The 19,381-nt window shown below is 41.4% G+C and overlaps 1 protein-coding gene across 1 annotated transcript in view; it reads left to right on the forward strand.

Moving 5' to 3' along the window:
• The window catches only part of ZFAT (zinc finger and AT-hook domain containing), a 1,471,085-nt gene that overhangs the window by 1,180,306 nt on the left and 271,398 nt on the right, over positions 1–19,381 (forward strand). The window lies entirely within an intron of this gene.

The following is a 19,381-nucleotide window of genomic DNA, read 5'->3' on the forward strand; positions in this document are numbered from 1 at the left end:
AATTATAAAAAAAATCTCCAAACTGTCCATACTGTAAAGTTCAATCAGCAGACCTTCTTCATATGTTCTGGAGCTGCAAATGTATTTATAAACTTTGGAACTCCCTAAGAATACAACTTCAAAAGATGGGCTATCAAAGTTCAACACTTTCATGGGAATTTATGATTTTACATATCCCTCCAAAACAGTTCTCTAGATTCCAAGTTACTATACTTATTAATATTTTTTTTATTAATGAAACTATATATAGCTACTAACTGGTTAAATCCATCTCAAATGTCATGGGAGAACTTTAAGATTCTAGCAATGAGACATACATTAGCCCACAAATTACTCCTTAACGATCATAATAAAAATGTCAATAATCCGAAAACATGGGAGCAAATTTTTAATATTATATTGGCATAATACATTGAACCCAAGTTTACTCTGAGACATATATACCTTATAAGGGAAATTTAGTAATAAGTAAAAGGTTTAGATATTTGATCTATGTATAACTTTTTTTTCTTTTTTTTTCTCATATGTTTTTCTATAATCTGTTGTTACAATTGGAAGCATTCATGTAAATATTGTATATATGTTATTGTGTTATTATTAGAAACATTAGTTGGAATTTATTGATATTTTGTTTTGTTTAAGTTTGTTGGAAAATGGTAAAACAACAAAGATTTATTATTGAAAAAAAAAAAAAAAGAACATAGAAAGTCACACTACATGACCAACATACTTGTGTCTACAATAATTTATAGAAAGAGAGCACTGCTGTGCAGTGGTGCAGCAGTTAATGTTGCCTCACAGCAAGAGGTTCTTCTGTTCAGTTCTTGGCTAGCGTGCCTTCTGTGCAGAGTCTGCATGTCCTCCCTGCGTTTGTGTGGGCTTCTTGTGGGTGCTCCGTTTTCCTCGCACATTCTAAAGACATGCATCTGGAGCACTTCTTCCCAGTCTTCCACTGAAAATGGGCTCTGTCCCAGTAGGAATTTCCCAGTAAACAAATGTTAAATAAATAAGTAAATGTTATCTCCCTTTTTAAAGCAAAAATAAATTACCTTGTTTGGCAGAATTTTGCAGTACACCCTTGCAGCCCCTTTTCCTTTCCAGAAAATCAGAATCTCCACTTTTCTCTTTGGCAACAGATAGTTTCAGACAAATGAGTTTTGAAGACCATTCATCAAGGTTACAGATAGCAGTGGTAGAAGATTCCTCCCTTCCATGTGGTGTAATCCTTCATGCACCAGAGCAGACCATACTCTTTTATTTCCACTTGTCCTTCATCACATGCTGTCCCAGAGTTTGACAGAACCAGTTCTTCCTTCCCAAGTGGGAAAAGGTTTTTATTCAAAGCTGTTTTAGTACAAAATAAAGAAAATGTTTGTAAACCAGTTCTGGATCTTTCTTTCCTAAGCCTGTTTGTGATAGTGCCCAAGTTCAAAATGCTGTCATTTCACATGCTATTTGCTCTTCTTTCTCATTCAAGTTTTTTAGTAACTCTAAATGTAAAGATTATCATCAGATTCCCTAACTCTTAAGATTATTATCATATCCCTTTTCATCCAGGCTTCTGGTGTTTCTTAAGGATTTGTTTGTCTGGATCACATCAGTTCTCTGCCTTACCTTTTGGATTGTTCATTGCACCAAGAGTGTTTACAAAGTGTCTAGCTCATTATAGGATACACGGTATCCACATTTTTCAATATTTAGACAAATAGTTTATCTTTGCAGAGTCTCTTTTAAAGCATCAAAAATCTCTCACTAGGGTGAGAGGTCTTTTACACAAGCTGGGATTCCAAGTGAACATTCAAAACTCTTTTTTGACTCCTTCACACAGGTTTGTCTTCCTGGGATGTCAGCTAAACACCTTGGTTCAAAGAGCTTTTCTTCCACAGGAAAAAAAGTAGATCTATATCTAGATTTATTTCTAAGGTTTTCCACTCAGAATGTAGTCACTGTGAAGAAATACCTCAGGATTTTGTGCCTCATGGCATATATGATTCTCATGATACCCATTGCAAGACCCCACATGAGAAAAATACAATGGCTTCTGATATGTCTTTGGTCCCAGCACTGAGATCCTTGATCCTTTCAAATCCCAGTGCTGGGATTTGTCAAAAGAGAAAACATATGGTGCAGACAACAGATAGCCTTAAATCCAGGTCTCTCCTTCTCCCTCCCTGTTCCAAAGCAGTCAGTCACTACAGATACCTCAGACTTTGCGTGTAAAAACGGTTAGTTTCAGGAGGGATAAAAGTGCAAGGTGTGTGGAACAGTGAGGATATACACAAGCACATGCATATAAAAGAGATGTTTGTCCTGATCAAGACACTCAACTCTGAATCATCTTTGGGCTATGGTACCTCTTCAAGTTGTTACAGACAATACCACAGTCATGTGGTGCATCCACAAACAAGATGGAACCAGGTTGTACCCCCTTTGTAGACTAGCTGTATTAGCTTGGGATATAGCTTGACAGCACAGTCTCACTCTAGAGGCAAACCTGCATTCTTTCAGAGCAAAATTATGTGGCAGACAAGCAGACCATGACAAGGGCGCACCTTCAAGAATGGAAACTAGATCGGGGAGTCTTACAAGATTTTATCCATCTGTTTTAGAGTTCCTCAAGTAGATCTGTTTGTCTCCTCTCTGAACAATCAACTGGTAAGATTCTTCTCCAGGTCTCCATGCAAGAAGGCCTGAAGGACGGATGTCTTTTCTTTTCCTTGGACATGAATGCTCCTGCATGCTTTTCTACCCTTTCCACTGATATCCAGAGAACTTCTAAAGATTCAGAAGAAATCTCCCAGGGTCATGGTGGCGACTCCCTTCTGGCCCAGGCAACAGTGGTTCTCCCTTCTGTTGGAAATGGCCAGGGGCAGTTATCACAAGCTTCTCCACAGACTAGATCTACTCATACAAAATCAGGGGTGTTGGATACACGCCAGCCAACTTCAGTTGATTGCCTGGATGATAAGAGTCTTAATTCCCTTTACGCACCTGTTTACTTAGGACATGCAGCAAACACTAATGAAGGCAAGAAAGCCTGCTTCTAGAAAATCATATATTAGCAAATGGAAAATATTTTCTAGTTGGTGCCAACTACATAACCAGTTCAGGACTAGTTATTCTTATGCTTAAAATATTTGTGTCGGTTGCTCTTCTATGGCATTTTTTCTCCTCCATCAAGGTTCATTTACAGCCATTTCAGCATGTCTGTCCAAGGATTCTCCTCTTTCAATGCATTCACATGTTAAGATGTTTTTAAAAAGGGTTTTGCATAAGAAGACTCAAAGAAAATCTGTGACCCTTCCTTGGGATCTTAATTTTGTGTTAGAGAAGCTAACACTTGCGCCATTTGAACCAGCTAACCTGGCTGAGTTGAGGTTCTTAACATGCAAAACAGTTTTACTGATAGCTCTGACCTCTGCAAGAACTGTATCTTTATTGATAACTCTTATGGTAAGTCAACTTTATAGGTTCATAGATTTTTACTAGGTTAACAACCACAAAGGCTTTTTTAAGCCTATGCATGCATCCCAAATCTCTTGACAAGTTCTGTTACCCTTGATTAGTGTAAACAGGGACTTGGGAGATGGAACATTTAGAAGGAGAGGCCTAGGAGTTGAACCATTTACAGTTTGCCTGTGTGCATTTATCAATATAGGTGCCCAGCCACAAGCCAGGGATGAAGTTTCTGTTCCCCATCGAATTCTCCAAGTTGCACTTGAATTGGGTTAGGGAGGAACTGTGCTTTACATGGATGGGGAGCCTGTTCCAGAGATGGGGTAGTTTCTGGGATACATACCTGTCTGTCCAACTGGTCCTGTTTATATTACAGGCAAGATGTAAGTCTTCAAAATGGGTAATTCTGGTGCTGTCTGTGTTTCTGATATACAGGAGTTCCCTCAGAATGGGGTCTGACAATGCCCTGTATGCCAGGCATAGATCTCCCCTCAACAGCCTCATTTTTCACAGGGACAGGGCTAATTTGAGAACTAATCCTTCTTTTATGCCTAAAGTGGTATCCAAGTTTACTTTAAGCAAAACTATCCATCTCCCCATTTTCTTTCCTGAATGTAAAAATGAACTAAAACAATGAGTAACAAGGTCACACAGACAAACCAATCAGTAAAATCTACAAGAAAAATCTAGCCAAGCTCGATTTTCCACTGTGTGATACCTGAAAACTGCGTGTATTAGAGGTAACGTGATATATGTGATGTACAGAATCTACTCCAACCCTATCGCACCACCAGACCACTAAGATCCAGCAACAAAAATCACTTGCAGATCACTAAAGCCAATAACTCTGCTGGTGAAGCACTATTCTCTTGCACCATAGCCAAATTATGGAACTCCCTTCCACCAACAATTACTTCCATACCATCATGCACCCACTTCAAAACTTTACTAAAAGCGCACCTAAAAACATGCTGGCTATGCTCTTGCAACTCCCACTCTAATATCACCCACCCCATCCAACCACTACCTTTCTTTCCACTCCACTAACTACCGTGATTGTAGCAAGCTCAGATGCTCATAAGCCTAGTACTTATAATACAGCAGGAACTTCTCATTGTAACATTTGTTAAAGTCTGTTATGTACTTCACAGATAAAGATTCTAGTTGTCTACTGATGTACTATGTTCTTCATCTGTAAATATGTTGTAAGTAATTGCTATGTTAAATTGTTAATCGCTATGTAATCCAATGTAACTATTGTCTGTTTATTTTAACTGTGGAGCTTTTCTCCCTGGGCCTCTGCTGAAAACGGACCTACGTCCAGTCGGACACTCCCGGTCAACAAATTTAAATAAATAAATAAATAAATAAATATATGCAAATGACCCCTTAAGGACATTAGGTGTTTCAGCTATATGGCAGTTCTGAATGGACAAATTCAGGCCAATAAAGCCAAACTTCACTTGCTGTGGACATGTATGTTTCAGCCTTCTTATGGCCTCATCAGCACAGCATAAATGGACTGTTTGGCTAATCTTTGGAAACACAGGGTTGTCTTATCCAGCAGTTGTTCATAACCATTAGGGTTTCTGAAAAATATCCCAACTAATAAACTAAAGCAATGAGTAACAAGTTCACACAGACAAACCAATCAGTAAAAACTACAAGAAAAATCTAGCCAAGTTCAATTTGTCCCTAACAGACTTAAAAAGAAAAAAAGTCATGGGCATTCAGAACTGCCATATAGCTGAAACACCAGGTTTTAAGGTATCACACAGTGGAAAATCTAGCTTGGCTAGATTTTTCTGTAGTGAATCTAAAAATGAGAAAGAAAGGATAGTCAATACTTTGGATGTCCACAGACAACTCTGGTGCTATTGTGATAGAACTAAATCGTTCAGATCTTAGGATCAATTGTTATACTTTGTGAAGGTAAAAAGGCACAACCCCTGTCAAAGCAGACTATTTCCAAATGTTTGTCTAAGGCTGTTGGCTTTTGTTATACTTAGTACAACAAAACTATTCTAGGCAGAGCCATGACCTTGGCTTTATATGTGCCTTTTTTGAGAGGGTTGGATTCTAGAAGTATTCTACGAGCAGCAGTTTCATCTTTTGTATTTACTTTTATCCAGTAACAAAAAGGCACAGCACGACCATCCATGTAAAACAAGGTTTATTACTTCAAGCTTTCGAGTTGAAACTCTTTATAATTATACAATTTACATAATTAATATAAGTTTATCCATTTTTTAGATCTGATGTCTATCCAGGGCTTAATAAAACTAATAGTATTAAACCCATTTTGAAATTAAGACAAGTATATGTTAGAGTACTACAGTTGTCCTGTGGAGCTTTTTAGGCAGTAATGAAATTTGTTAAGTTGACCATTGTTTTTAATGAAGTTTTTTTAGTGAACTATGCTTAGTCAACTATATTAATTAATTAATTTATTATATAAATTTTACATTGGGGAAACTAAAAGGGCATTTAAATCTAGATTGATGGAACATGCTAGGGATATTGTCAATAAAAAAGAGGAAAGCTCTGTGGCCATGCATTTAAAAAAAAATCATGATACTAAGAATGAGGGACTGCAAGGTACAGTTTTGGAAAAAATAAGCATGTCTTGCTTTGACACTTATGATATTAAACAGTATCTATTATTTAAGGAAGCCACTTATATTTTAAAATTTGACACTTTGTACCCTCATGGGTTAAATGAAGAATTTAACTGGAGGGTGTTAATTTAATTGTTTTTATTTAATTTGTTGAGTGTAATTGTTTAATTAGTTATTGAATAATATATATAGTATCTGTATTTTGTACGTTCTTTACTCCTTGAAGGCTAAAGCCGAGACGTCAGAGGATTAAAGTGTGTTTCTTCTTCATTTGTGGATTACTTTGTGGTTGTTTTTTCCATTTTGAAATTAAGACAAGTATATGTTAGAGTACTACAGTTGTCCTGTGGAGCTTTTTAGGCAGTAATGAAATTTGTTAAGTTGATCATTGTTTTTAATGAAGTTTTTAGTGAACTATGCTTAGTCAACTATATTAATTATATTAATTATGTAAATTGTATAATTATATAATGTGTTTATGAAATATGTTATGTGATTGGCTTGTGTTCTGTTATTATTCTGTGGTTTTAATGTAGTGACTCATTCTTGAAAAAGAGTTTCAACTCGAAAGCTTGAAGTAATAAACCTTGTTTTACATGGATGATCTTGCTGTGTCTTTTTGTTACTGGATTTAATTTCGTGTTGGTTGATCAGTACGTTTAGCTGTTTTGCACCTGCTTCCTGGACTATAATCTTAATTCCTTCTCTAGGTCTAAATCAGGCTTTGCTAGGGCCATTCTCCAGCGGGTCCCGGAGTCTTCTCCTTACACCTAAAATTTGTAAGCCATGGTAATCTACCCATATAGCTTAGGCTACTGTGACAGTGATCACTGTGAAGAGCATAGTGCAATTCTGTAAGTAAACTTACCGTAACAGTAGATGATTGAATGATCACTGCTGTAGTAGCTGCTCCTTTCCTCCATAACTCTTCTTTCCTTGTGTGTTGTGTTTGCCATGTGGACTTTTATTTTTTTGTTGTTCATAACATTATCATTTCAGGGGTCAGCCTCCCTGTCTCTGTTGGCATGAAAGCTCTGAAGGGCTTTGGCACCCATGCCTATCTTTTTAGTCAGCTCATCTTGAGCTGACTAATGGTTTGGGTGCATGGAAGCTTCCCTGAAGCTTTGGGAGCTGACTGGCTGTTGTTTCCTTTCAGGATTTAACCCATATTGTTTGTTACTGCATCAGTGATCATTAGAACATCTACTGTTATGATACGTTTACTTACATAGCTGTATTTTCCCCCCATAACTAAACATACCAACTCAGAGATCGCACTACAAAAATTTTTGCAAATTTTTGGACTTTTCTTGTCCTGTAATCAACTCAGAGAATGTTTAAACTGTTTTGGATAGTAGTTTTAGAATCAAGTATATTCAAATGTCAGACAAACACATTAAGGGAAACTATGTCTCATTATTTTTTCCCTTTGACTTGAACATGTCTGTGCAAGTACAGAAAGGTTAACTGCATCTTATTTACATCTGCTTATTGACATTCATCATAATGGTTGTAAATGACAACACTTTATAGAAACCAGTACATAAATGCCTGATACAAAGAAGTCTTTTTTGTGGTATGTTCATAAGATATTTTTGTCTTTTTGAACACCCTCCACTTACTATCACATCTGATGTTCTTCGTGTTTCACTGTTGCAGTCATTACATTTGGGTAATCTGCTGGCAGGTTGCCCTCAGTCAGCCTGATTAACAAAGTCTTGGGTCCTGTGTCGGTTGCTGTCCCCTCTTTCATGACGTCAGGTCGTCAGGGGTATAAGACATGCAGCCGACGCCATTACATCAGTCTTTCTTGCTGTGCGGTGCCCGAAGCAGAAACAGTTCGCAAGTGCCGGTCAGCCGACTCCTGAAATTTTCGTTTTCGAGTTTCAGAACCGAAGTCTTCAACTTAAAGCTAAGTACCCCGTTGGGGAAACTTTTTCTTGCTCCTTACTAATGTCAGTAAAAGTTAATAATTGCATTACTTGTGGAAAGCAAATACCTCATAAAGATTTTCATTTGTACTCTATTCCTTGCCTAGGTCCTGATCACGATGTACCTTACTGTCGGTTTTGTGCTTTATTTAATCAGCATACTGTCCATCGCCGGTACATTTTTGCTTCTAAATATTTCGGTTCTTGGTTTAATTATCCAGAAATGATGTTGGTTAGCCATCCGACTACCAGGATTTTGAAAAAACGCAAAGACAGAGACAGGCCGTCGAGGTCCAAAACTGCCAACGATGCTTCTCCTAACGACAGTTCGCCGGTACTCAGTGAGGCGCTTGCACAGCTCCTGATACCTGCTACTTCTGACTTACAGGCCTCTACTGAGACCCATTCGGAGTCTGGTATGCCACAAGATACTTCACCTATGGGACCCACGGATGTCTCTACCTTGGATGGGTCTGGAGCCAATGTGCAGGCACCGGCTTCTGAGGGTGTATTCAGGCCTACAGACTTGCATATTAAACCAACTCCACCTTCAATACGAAGGACTAAATCTCGATCTATGTCTAAAAAACTGATGCCCAGGCCACATGTTCAGGCCCCTATGCCTAAAAAACAAATGATCAAAATGGCTGAACATCTAATTACTCTAATCAGGGGTAGTCAACCCCCCCCTTCTAAGAGGTCTAGGGCTGAACTTGACTATGAATCTTCTGATCAGGACTCTGTTTCTTCTGATTCTTCTAATGAACTGGATTTGTCCATACCTACTTATAAGGATTCTGATGCAGAGGATTCTATTCCCTCTGCTTTCCCCCTTGAGGACTTTTCCTTTGGGGAAACTTTACATACTTTAAGGGAGCATTTCCACTGGGAAAGTCAGGAATTTTCTGATTCAAAAAGAGGCTTAGGGATTTTCTTCTTTTACCTCAGCATAGGCCTTTGTCTATACCTCCTGTACTAGACGTTGTTGATGATGTGTTTTCGGAATCCAGTATGGCCCCTGATTCCCTGCCTCCAGCTCCGAGTAAACCTGACAGATACTACAGGGTCCCTGAGTCCCACAAGTTCCTTTTCAAAAATCCTGTTGCAGATCCTGAAACCATTTCTCAGGGGCCTAAGGGCATTAAGGCTTGTACTGCTAAAAATCCTACCCCTTCCGATAGAGACTCCAGGGCACTGGATAGATGGGGTAAAAAGGTTTATACTTCTGCAACCTTGGCAGTCAGGGCTTTAAACTGACAATTTTGTATGTTAAAATATGAACAGCATATTATTGGACTGCTTAAACAGAAAATTATGTTGATTTCTGACTGTGTGGAAAATAAAGATTTACAGGATTTATTGCATTCTGCTGAACAAGTTAGAAAACATACTTTGCAATGTGGTTTTGATTCTTTAGAGGCCTCTTGCAGGGCTGCTGTTACTGGATCTGTGCTTAGAAGGCATGCTTGGCTTAAGGAGCAATCTCTGCCTGATCATGTTAAAGCAAAATTGTTGGATGCTCCTTTAAATCAGGACCACCTGTTTGGCAATAAGGCTGAAGAAGTTTTAAAAAAGATGGAAGATAAAGCTAAATCTATGCAAACTGTAAAACATTTCTTACAAGTGCAACCTCCAAGATTTAGTAGGCACTGGCCTACTAAGAATTGGTCCTATCCAGCTCCTTGCAAATCCTCTCAAGCCAACCCCAGATACACCAAAAGCACCAGGTTTCAGTCCCAGGGGACTCTCAGAACTAAGCAATGGGGGGCCTCCACTTCCAAATCTGGAAATAACAAGACACCCCTCCTTTGGTAAACAGTCTCAATGACTTTCCTTTAGAATTACCAAGCACTTACCTTTTAGCAGCCCCTTTGGGGGGAAAGATTGCTCTTCATGCAAAAAACTGGGAACTCATAACCCAGGACAAATGGGTTTTAAATATAGTATCCCAGGGATACAGATTTCATTTCCACACATTGCCAACACCAAACGGCTGGCCAGACCTGCCCCCAAATCAGTGGGCAGTGGCTCAAAAACAAGTACTTTCCCTCTTAAACATGGGGGTTATCCAACCAGTACCAGAACAGGAAAAGGGACAAGGTTTCTATTCCAGGTTTTTCCTGGTACCCAGAAAAGACAAATCATGGCGTCCAATGCTGGACCAGTCTACTCTAAACTCCTTTCTGGACATTCCAAAATTCAAGATGCTGACTCTTCACCAGTTACTTCCTATGCTAGGCAAAGATGCCTGGTTGGCAACTCTAGATTTAAAAGAAGCATACCTGCACATTCCAATCAGAGAATCTTGCAGAAGATACCTACGCTTCAAGGCAGGCTACTTGCATTATCAGTTCTCTGCACTGCCCTTTGGCTTGTCTACTGCGCCCAGGGTATTCACAAAGTGCCTGGCTCCAGTAATTGCATTTTGCAAGCAAAGAAATATCCAAATATATCCACACCTGGACGATTGTCTAATTCAGGCAGAAAACCAGGGCATTCTTCTAAATCATCTGGCGTTTGTAAAAAAAGGTTCTAACTTGTCTGGGGTACACCATAAACGAAAAGAAATCACAACTGGTACCATCTCAACAGATTAAATTCCTGGCTGCAAGCTTGAATACAACTGCCCAGATGGCTCTCCTCATACCAGAGAAGCAAATTCATTTGGTAACTTACTTCAAACAAGTGGCCACAAAAACCCTGCTATCTGCAAGACAAATACTGCAAGCCTTGGGGTTCATGGCCTCCTGCATTCTTCTAATTCCATATGCAAGACTGCATATGAGGAAATTACAGTGGTACTTAAAAAGTCTATGGAGTCAACATTGTCACAGCCTGGAAACAATGATTCCTGTCATACCTTGCCTATGCCTGGAGTTCCTATGGTGGGCAGAGGCCTGCCACCAAAACAAGGGACTGCCATTCACACTACCCCCTGCCACTCAAACCCTAACTACAGATGCATCAGACTATGCATGGGGGGCTCACCTGGCAGAGAAGTGCATTCAGGGCAAATGGAACCCAAATCAAATGCACCTACATATCAATCAAAAAGAAATGTTAGCTGTGCAGAATGCTCTGACAGCCTCCAAGGACTACATTCTTCCAGGACAACTAATGATAAAGATGGACAACACTACGGTTATGTGGTACATAAACAGGCAGGGGGGTACACATTTCTACCCCCTCTGCAGACTAGCCATGGCATTGTGGAACATGGCCTTGAGCTTACCAAGTTCACCTACAAGCTCAATTCCTGCCAGGAAAATTGAATACACTGGCAGACGGACTAAGCAGAAATCTCATGGACCCACATGAGTGGAAACTGGAACCACGGATTTTCAACATGTTGACAAGCAAATGGGAGAGCCCAGACATAGATCTATTTGCCTCCCCCCAGAACTACCAGTTGGACAAATTTTGCACAAGGACTTCCCACAAAAAAGCCTGGAAAGTGGATGCTCTGTGCTTCAGCTGGAAAAACCTGTCAGTCTATGCCTTTCCCCCTCTACCTCTACTCTGCAAAGTTCTGTTAAAAGTCAAACAGGACAAACCAAGAATGATTTTGATTTCTCCAGACTGGCCATGCCAACACTGGTACCCGCTCCTGCGCAGTGTGTCACAAATATCTCCATGGTACCTGCCTCAGACACCTTTGCTGTCTCAGCAGGAGAACCAAATTCTGCACCATCAGCTTCCAACATTGAACCCTGCAGCTTGGCTAATCACTTAAATTCATCCTTAGCATCCCTCAGCAAACCTGTGATGGATGTCATCTTGGAGGCGAGAAGACATAGCACTAGAAAATCTTATGCTGACAAATGGAAAAGGTTCTGTGCCTGGAACCAATCTTTAGGGTTGAGCACAGCAGCGCCCATTTTACCTCAGATTTTGCAATACTTAACTGAGATGCTTCATAAGGGCCTGTCTTTTTCCTCTATTAAAATCCACGCTTCAGCTATTTCAGCTCACTATAACACAGAACCACCCCTCTTTTCTCATCCCCTGCTCAAGCAGTATCTCAGAGGGGCAAAGAACTTGAGACCACCCAGGAGAGCTCCTACCCCTGCCTGGGACCTTAACTTTGTTTTGGAGAAACTCACTTTACCTCCTTTTGAGCCAGCTGCTACTGCAGACTTAAAATTTCTTTCTTTGAAAACAGCCTTCCTTTTAGCAATCACTTCAGCTAGAAGGATATCTGAATTACAGGCCCTTATGGCAGTGGAGAAGGATATCTGAATTACAGGCCCTTATGGCAGTGGAGCCTATCATCATCTTTCATGCGGACAGGGTATCCCTGAGGACCAGTCCATCCTTCATGCCCAAGATGGTTTCCACTGTGGCTCTTAATCAGTCCATTCATTTGCCAACCTTCTTTCCCAATCCACAGAACAAAGGGGAACGGATTCTACATTCCTTGGATGTGCACAGACAACTTAGATTCTACTTGGACATAACTAAATTTCAAAGAAAATCTGAACAATTGCTAGTAGCATTTGCTGCAGGGGCAGAGGGGAAGGCTATTTTAAAACAAACCATTTCTAAATGGATAAGCTATTGCATTCATTTCTGCTATAAGCACCATGGAAAACCTATTCCCCAGGGGATCCGATCTCACTCCAGCAGGGCTGCATCTACTTCTACAGAATTTCTCAGAGGTGTTCCTACCAGGGATATTCTAGAAGCTGCTACCTGGAGTTTTGTACATACTTTCACCAAGCATTATCATTTACCAATTTTCTCTAAATCCAGAGCTGGCTTTGCAACTGCTGTCTTGCAGGGCCTTATAGCTGGTCCTAATGCTGTATAAATTCCTCCTCCCAACCTTAGCTTTGGGAATCTACCCAAATGTAATGACTGCAACAGTGAAACATGAAGAACATAGTACACTTGTGTACACTTACCATAAATGTAGATGTTCAAGTGTATTCACTGTTGCAGCCCTGGTTACCCCCCCCTCCAGCCTCCTGTTTTTCTCTGACTATACCTGTGCCTTCTTTTACTATGCTTAAAAGCATTTTTGGTGTATTTGCTTTTGGTTGGAGGTGTATTTTTGTGTTTTATAATTTTATTTGCTCCCCATTTGGATGGCACCTGACATCTGGGGCAAGAAAAACTGATGTAATGGTGTCGGCTGCATGTTTTATACCCCTGACGACCTGACGTCATGGAAGAAGGGACAGCATCCGATGCAGGACCCAAGACTTTGTTAATCAGGCTGACTGAGGGCAACCTGCCAGCAGATTACCCAAATGTAATGACTGCAACAGTGAATACACTCGAACATCTACATTTATGGTAAGTGTACACAACTGTACTTTCTCCAGTCACCCAGTTATTGAATTAATTCCACTTCAGCTGCTAGAGGCAGTATTGGGTAAACCCGGTAGAGACTATCACCCTCCAGACTGGCAGATTTAGTCTTCATCTCCCTTCTGCCAGCTTCAGGCTTGCTTTCAGGTGTCTAGATCTGAAAGACAAACTGCCCACCTCTGTGGTGGAGTGCCTGTTTTGTAGGCCCACCCATCAAAAGTGTCAGGTGAGACACTAGAAGGCCACATTTTGCCTCTGTGGCAGCATATTTTCTCCTCTCTGATCCCATCCATATTCCACCTACCATGCATGCTGTTCTGAACTCAGGTCAACACCAGCAACACAGCAGATGCTACATTCCTACCCAGGAAAAAGCCCTCATCCCCCTCACCATGAAGAGGTGAGTGGACACAACCCTTTCATTCTTCTCCCTCCCATCATGATCTGCTTCAGTGCCTCACCTCTAACTGAAGCTCAGTTGCTTGGATCTTAGGAAGGGCTCCTTCCCTCTGTACCAGGGAGCCTGGGAATCTGCATAACATTTGATTTGAAACATTCTCAAATGCCTTCTATCAGAGACTCACAGGGGAGTTCATAAAAGTTACCAGGAAGTGTGCAAGATGGGTACATCTTATGTAACCTTTCTGAATGCATAGCTAGCAAAAGCAATGTGGTAGGACTGTCTATGTATTACCATAGGTTCATAGGTAGGTTTTGAAGAGTGTTAACGAGGAGCTCTGCCTAATGTAGATTGGAATCTTGTTCCAAAGCATGGGAAGTCTCTGGGACAGGAATCTATCCCTCCAGCATGTCCTATTTCTTGTTGTGGTGAGGTTTAGATCCCTAGAGCATGTGGCTCGAGGGGATAAGATTTTCTTTAGGTGGAGCATGTCCATCAATTCTGGGTTGGACATGGCCTTGTATGTCAGGCAGAGATCACCTCTGAATAGGCGGTATGCAACCCGAGTACAGCTGGAGTTTCTTCAGTCGAGCTGCATAGGGCATTTGTTTGAGGCTAGTGATCCTCTTGGTGAGGTACGTCTGTGGCCTTTCCAGCTGTTGCAGGTGTCTTGTAAGGTATATCCCAAATGGGGTGTTGTACTTTATGATGGGTCTGATGAGTGATGAGTAGAGAGGCACAATGACCTCTTTTGATCTGGATGCAAACCCTTTTGTGATTAGGTGGGCCACATAGAAGGATTTTCTAACCACTTTGGCAATGTGATTATCAAAGGTGAGATTACTATCTACATTGGGTCCCCAGATCTCTTATTACATCTTCCGTATTTAGGGACTACCACTTTGTTTTTTCCAAAGGGGATGACTATACACTTTTTGGCATTTAGCTTGAGGCCATGATTTTGACACCAGGTATCCGTCTCAGTGCGACCCTTTTGGAGGATGTCTATGTCAGCTGGAGAGTCAATTATAGCCCCTAGTTTGCAGTTGTCTGTGAACTTGGTCAGCCATAGTCCTCCTGTGCTTGCCTGTACCTCTGAGAAGTATATGCCAAACAGGAGGGGTCCTAGGACTGAGCCCTGGGGAACACCACTTGTAACCAGTTTAGAGTCGGACCTAGCTCCCACAACTCTCCATGTGGGTTCTGTCCGTGAGCCAGTTGGCAACCCATCTTGTGATGTAGGGGTTTATGTTCAGGCTGGTGAGCTTGTCTATAATACCAGAATGGGGGATGGTGTTGAAGGCCTTAGCAAGGTCTAGGTAGGCTGTGTGTACCACCTTTCCCTCGTCTATAGCCTTGGTAACTGTCTCAAAGAAGTCCACCAGGTTTAGGAGGCATGATCTTCCCTTAACAAAGCTGAACTGGGTAGGGTCCAGTGTTTGGAGGTTCCCAATGTCTCCGTTAATGAGTTCCATGATGATGCGCTCCATAGCCTTGCAGACCAAGCTAGTCAGGCTTATAGGGCGACAGTTCCCAGAGTCTGTGTTGGCTCCCCCTTTGTGGAGCAGAATAACTGTTGCTGTGCTCCACTCTATCGGTACGTAGCCTGTGGAGAAGCTGAGTTTGAACAGCGTGTTTAGGTGAGGGGTTAGTTCATCTTTGAGCTCGTGTAGGAAGCAGCCTGGGACACCATCCAGTCCCATTGATGCTGTGTTTTTGTCTTTGGAGAGGGCTGTTTTAACCTGAGTGTCTGTGATTTCAGGGACTCTACATTCTTCTGGTATGGTTGTGGCCCCTTTTGGGAGTGAGGGGGGGGTGAAGTTTGCGCTGAACCTGTCTGCTTGTCTGCCAGGATGTTGACAATATCAGTCAGTTCAGTGTATTTTGTGCCATTCTGCACTAACTCTGAGCAGATCTGAGCATTGCCACTTAGATTCTTGACATAGCTAAAGAATGCCTTGTGGTTATCTTTGGAGTCCTGCAATTTTTCTTTCAAAGCTCGCCTTGGATGATTTTATGAGGGATCGTAGTTTCTTGCTGAAACTGATCAGGGATGTCTTCCCTTCTTGGGATTTTACTCTTTTCTGTACTAGTTTCCTCCTTCTGTTGTATAGCTTGTTTATGGCAGGAGTTCACCAGACTGGTTTCCTTTTCTTGTAGGAGTGAGTCTTGGTTTTGCTTGGGATGGCACGATCCATGCATTCTTGTAGGTGCCCGTAGAATGCATTAGTAAAGGATTTTGCAGCTTGGGCAGCGTTATCCTTCAGCATGAGGGCTTTGAAACTTTCCACCTCGGTCTTAAGTAATGTGAAGTTTGCTTTTGAAAAGTTTTTCACAGTGGTTTCCTTGTCCGGGGGTGGGGGTGGAATGTGGATATCCAAAGTGATTTGTTTATGGTCAGATCTAGCCAGTGAGGGGTTGACCTCTGGTGTGGAACACCAGTCGCCCATGTTGGTGATGACCAGGTCAAATATGTTGTCACCTCTGGTGGGAGTGTTGACCAGCTGAACCAGGGCTTTTGAGTTTATAAATTCTAGGAATTGTTGGTCAAGGGAGTTAGTACTTGAGTAGTTCTCCCAGTTAATGTTTGGGTTATTGAAATCACCCAATATTAGGGTCTTTGGTAGGACCTATATGTTTCACAGTGTTTCCAGAAATGCGGAATGGGGTCCTGAGACATGGCGGGTGATCTGTAGCAAGCTACAATTTGAATTGCAGTTTTACCCCTTGTTAGTTGCACGTGGATGATCTCTGAAACTTTGTGCTGTGCCACTAACCTGGAGGTGTGGGAATCTTTGATGAATATGGATATGCCCCCGCCTTTTGTATTTCGGTTTGGGTTTTGTGGCCAAAATGTATGGTATGAGTTGTAGCCTGGTAGTGCTGGGGTGCTCTCTGCACCTTAAACCAGGTTTCTGTTACTCCACATATATCGATTTTCTCCATACTGAGGAGTGCCTTGAGTGCGTGCATTTTGATGTTTAGACTTCTGGTATTGAGTAGTATTACCCTCAGTTTTTTGTTACTTGTGCTATTTATGGTGGTGGGTTTGTCTTTTGAGCCTTGCCTAAAAAAGGCACTATGAGGGTGGTAAGAGCCTTGGCCAGTATTCGAAAGCCTAAGAGTGACAGGTGCAAGCCATCTCTAGCAAAGCAGCGTGGCTTGTCGAGCATGTCATCACAGGCGGACAGACACTGGATCCCCTTTGAATGACACCAGAAACTTAGCCAGTTGTTGAAATCGAGAATTATTTCTTTATACCGTGGTATCATTCTTGGTGATGGCAGGATGCTACTCAGGGTCAGGGTCATACCGGCCTGGGCTACGTGATCAAAGAGCTCTTCCATGTCCCTTTTCATGTAGTCCAGGGAGGTACGGCTCAGGTCATTCACACTAACATGGACAATGACAAAGTCATATTTGTACTTGTTCTGGACTGACCTGAATGCTTGTGTTATTTGGCGGTTCCTAGCACCTGACAGGCAGCTAACAGTAACCGTCTCATTATTCAGCCTAGTGAGTGGGACGTCAGTGTGCCTGACTGCAGAGTCACCTATTACTAGTATGTTGGGTATGTTATTTTGCCTTGAGGGCTGTGATTGCATGGCACACTAGTTTTGTGAAGTATGTGTTTCATGGTTTGTGTTGGAGGGGGGTGAAGGTTGCTTGGTTCTTTGCTTTGGAGGTCTCTGTTGGTTTTGCGGATTTTTATTTAGAGCCTCTGAGTATGTTTTCATATATTTATGTGTGTTTTTTTGCCTGTGTTGGTTTAATGGGTCTATGTGAGACTGGTGGTGTGATGCAGGTATTTCCCTTCTCCTTTTGACTGTCTGATCCAGTCTTGGGTTGAGAGAGCTTAGCCTCCGGTTTGACTGTATAATTGCATCTCTCGCATGTATTAGTGTTTGGTGGTAGGAGGAGAGGGTTGTCTGTGTACATGAGGCAGTTGTAACATTGCCTCAAAATGCCCAGATTCACCAGTTGGACTGGAGAATATACCCTTTGGACATGCCTGGATAGGTGCAGTGAACTGTTTTACTGATTTGCTGGTAAGGTCAAATAGAGAGCCTTGTCCTTCTGTACAGTACAGGAGGGTCTAGTGCGTCTAGTGCTAGGGTTTATAAGTGCTTGCTATAAGTTTTGAGCAAGTGCCGGGCTGAGAAATGAATGGTTTGAGTGCTTAAGTTGACGTTTGTCTAGTTCCAAGGGAAAAATTGAGGAGGAGACTTTGTGGATCCGGGAACAGTTTTACCCTAGCTAACCAGCGCTGCCCGGCACCCAAAACCAGGCAAATACAGTATTTATAGCAGGGAAATGAAAGAGATAGAAATTAGCCCATAATGGCCAATAAACTACTAATTTCTGGGCTGAAACCACTCCTCCAGGGACAGATAGGCTGCTCAAAGTTCCCCTCTCTCACAGGTGAACAGAGAAACTTCCTTCTATTCAAGTAAGGTATGGGCAAACACAGAGATTTGTAACACAGCCCTGAGTTCATAACCTGAAAACTTGACTATACTAGCTTAGAAAGGTGGGAAACAAGTATATATATATATATATATATATATATATATATATATATAATGTGTGTGTGTATTTTTTTTTCAGAAAATAAAGCAGATACAATCAATCAGACAAACACTTTAAATGCACAGAAAAGGATACTTATTATTATATATCGCAGATCAGAGTTGTAGTCAATGCCCCAGTAATAAAGTAGGAAGAAACACAAATACAGTAAAAGCAGATGAATAAAGTGCATATGTGTGTGTGTGTGTGTGTGTGTGTGTGTGTGTGTGTGTGTGTGTGTATGTATGTATATAAATATATATATATATATATATATATATATATATATATATATATATATAGAAGGCAGCCACGGTGGTGCAGCGGTTAGCGTTGTTGCCTCACAGCAAGAAGTTCTCTGGTTCAATCCTCGGCTGGGGTGCCTTCTGTGCGGAGTCTGCATGTCCTCCCTGTGGTTGCATGGGTTTCCTCCCATATCCCAAAGACATGCTGTAGGTGGATTGGACACTCTAAATTGGCCCTAGGTTTGAGTGTGTGCATGTGTGTGCCTTCTGTGGAAGGTCGGGCGCCAGGCTGGCAACTCAACACTGTAAAACTGCACTGCCAATCATGAGCGGACAGGTAATCCGCTGTGGCGACCCCTAACCGGGAAAAGCTGAAAGAAGAAGAAGATATAAATATATATATATATATATATATATATATATATATATATATATATATATATATATAAAATAATAGAACTGATTTAAACAAGTTACCCAATTAACCAGAAAAAAAAAACTGAGCCCTGTTCCAGCAGTCTTCAGTCAGACAAGTTCTAACGGCACACTCCTGCTACTAGGGTGCAGGGGAACCTTCTCCAAAAAAAGATGGCCTGGATCAGTGCTCAAGTTATACAAACAAAGCTAGATTCAGCAGGCCTGAATGTGGTCTATTCTGCAGCAACAAGGCGCACCAATTTCAGAAAGAAACAGTTCAAATAAGCAGGCACAATAAGCCTGTGACCAGAAATTCCCAGCTCAGAAGGGCAGAATCCAGCCTCTCCTCCTACAAGAGTGCAGACCACAACCTTCTTAATGTAGAATAACTGGCCTGAAGCCCAAGTGCTTAAGTCAGAACTAATACACTTT

This window comes from Protopterus annectens, chromosome 3.part1, assembly GCF_019279795.1.
Source record: "Protopterus annectens isolate FY-2018-M chromosome 3.part1, PAN1.0, whole genome shotgun sequence".
Classification (NCBI taxonomy): domain Eukaryota; kingdom Metazoa; phylum Chordata; order Ceratodontiformes; family Protopteridae; genus Protopterus; species Protopterus annectens.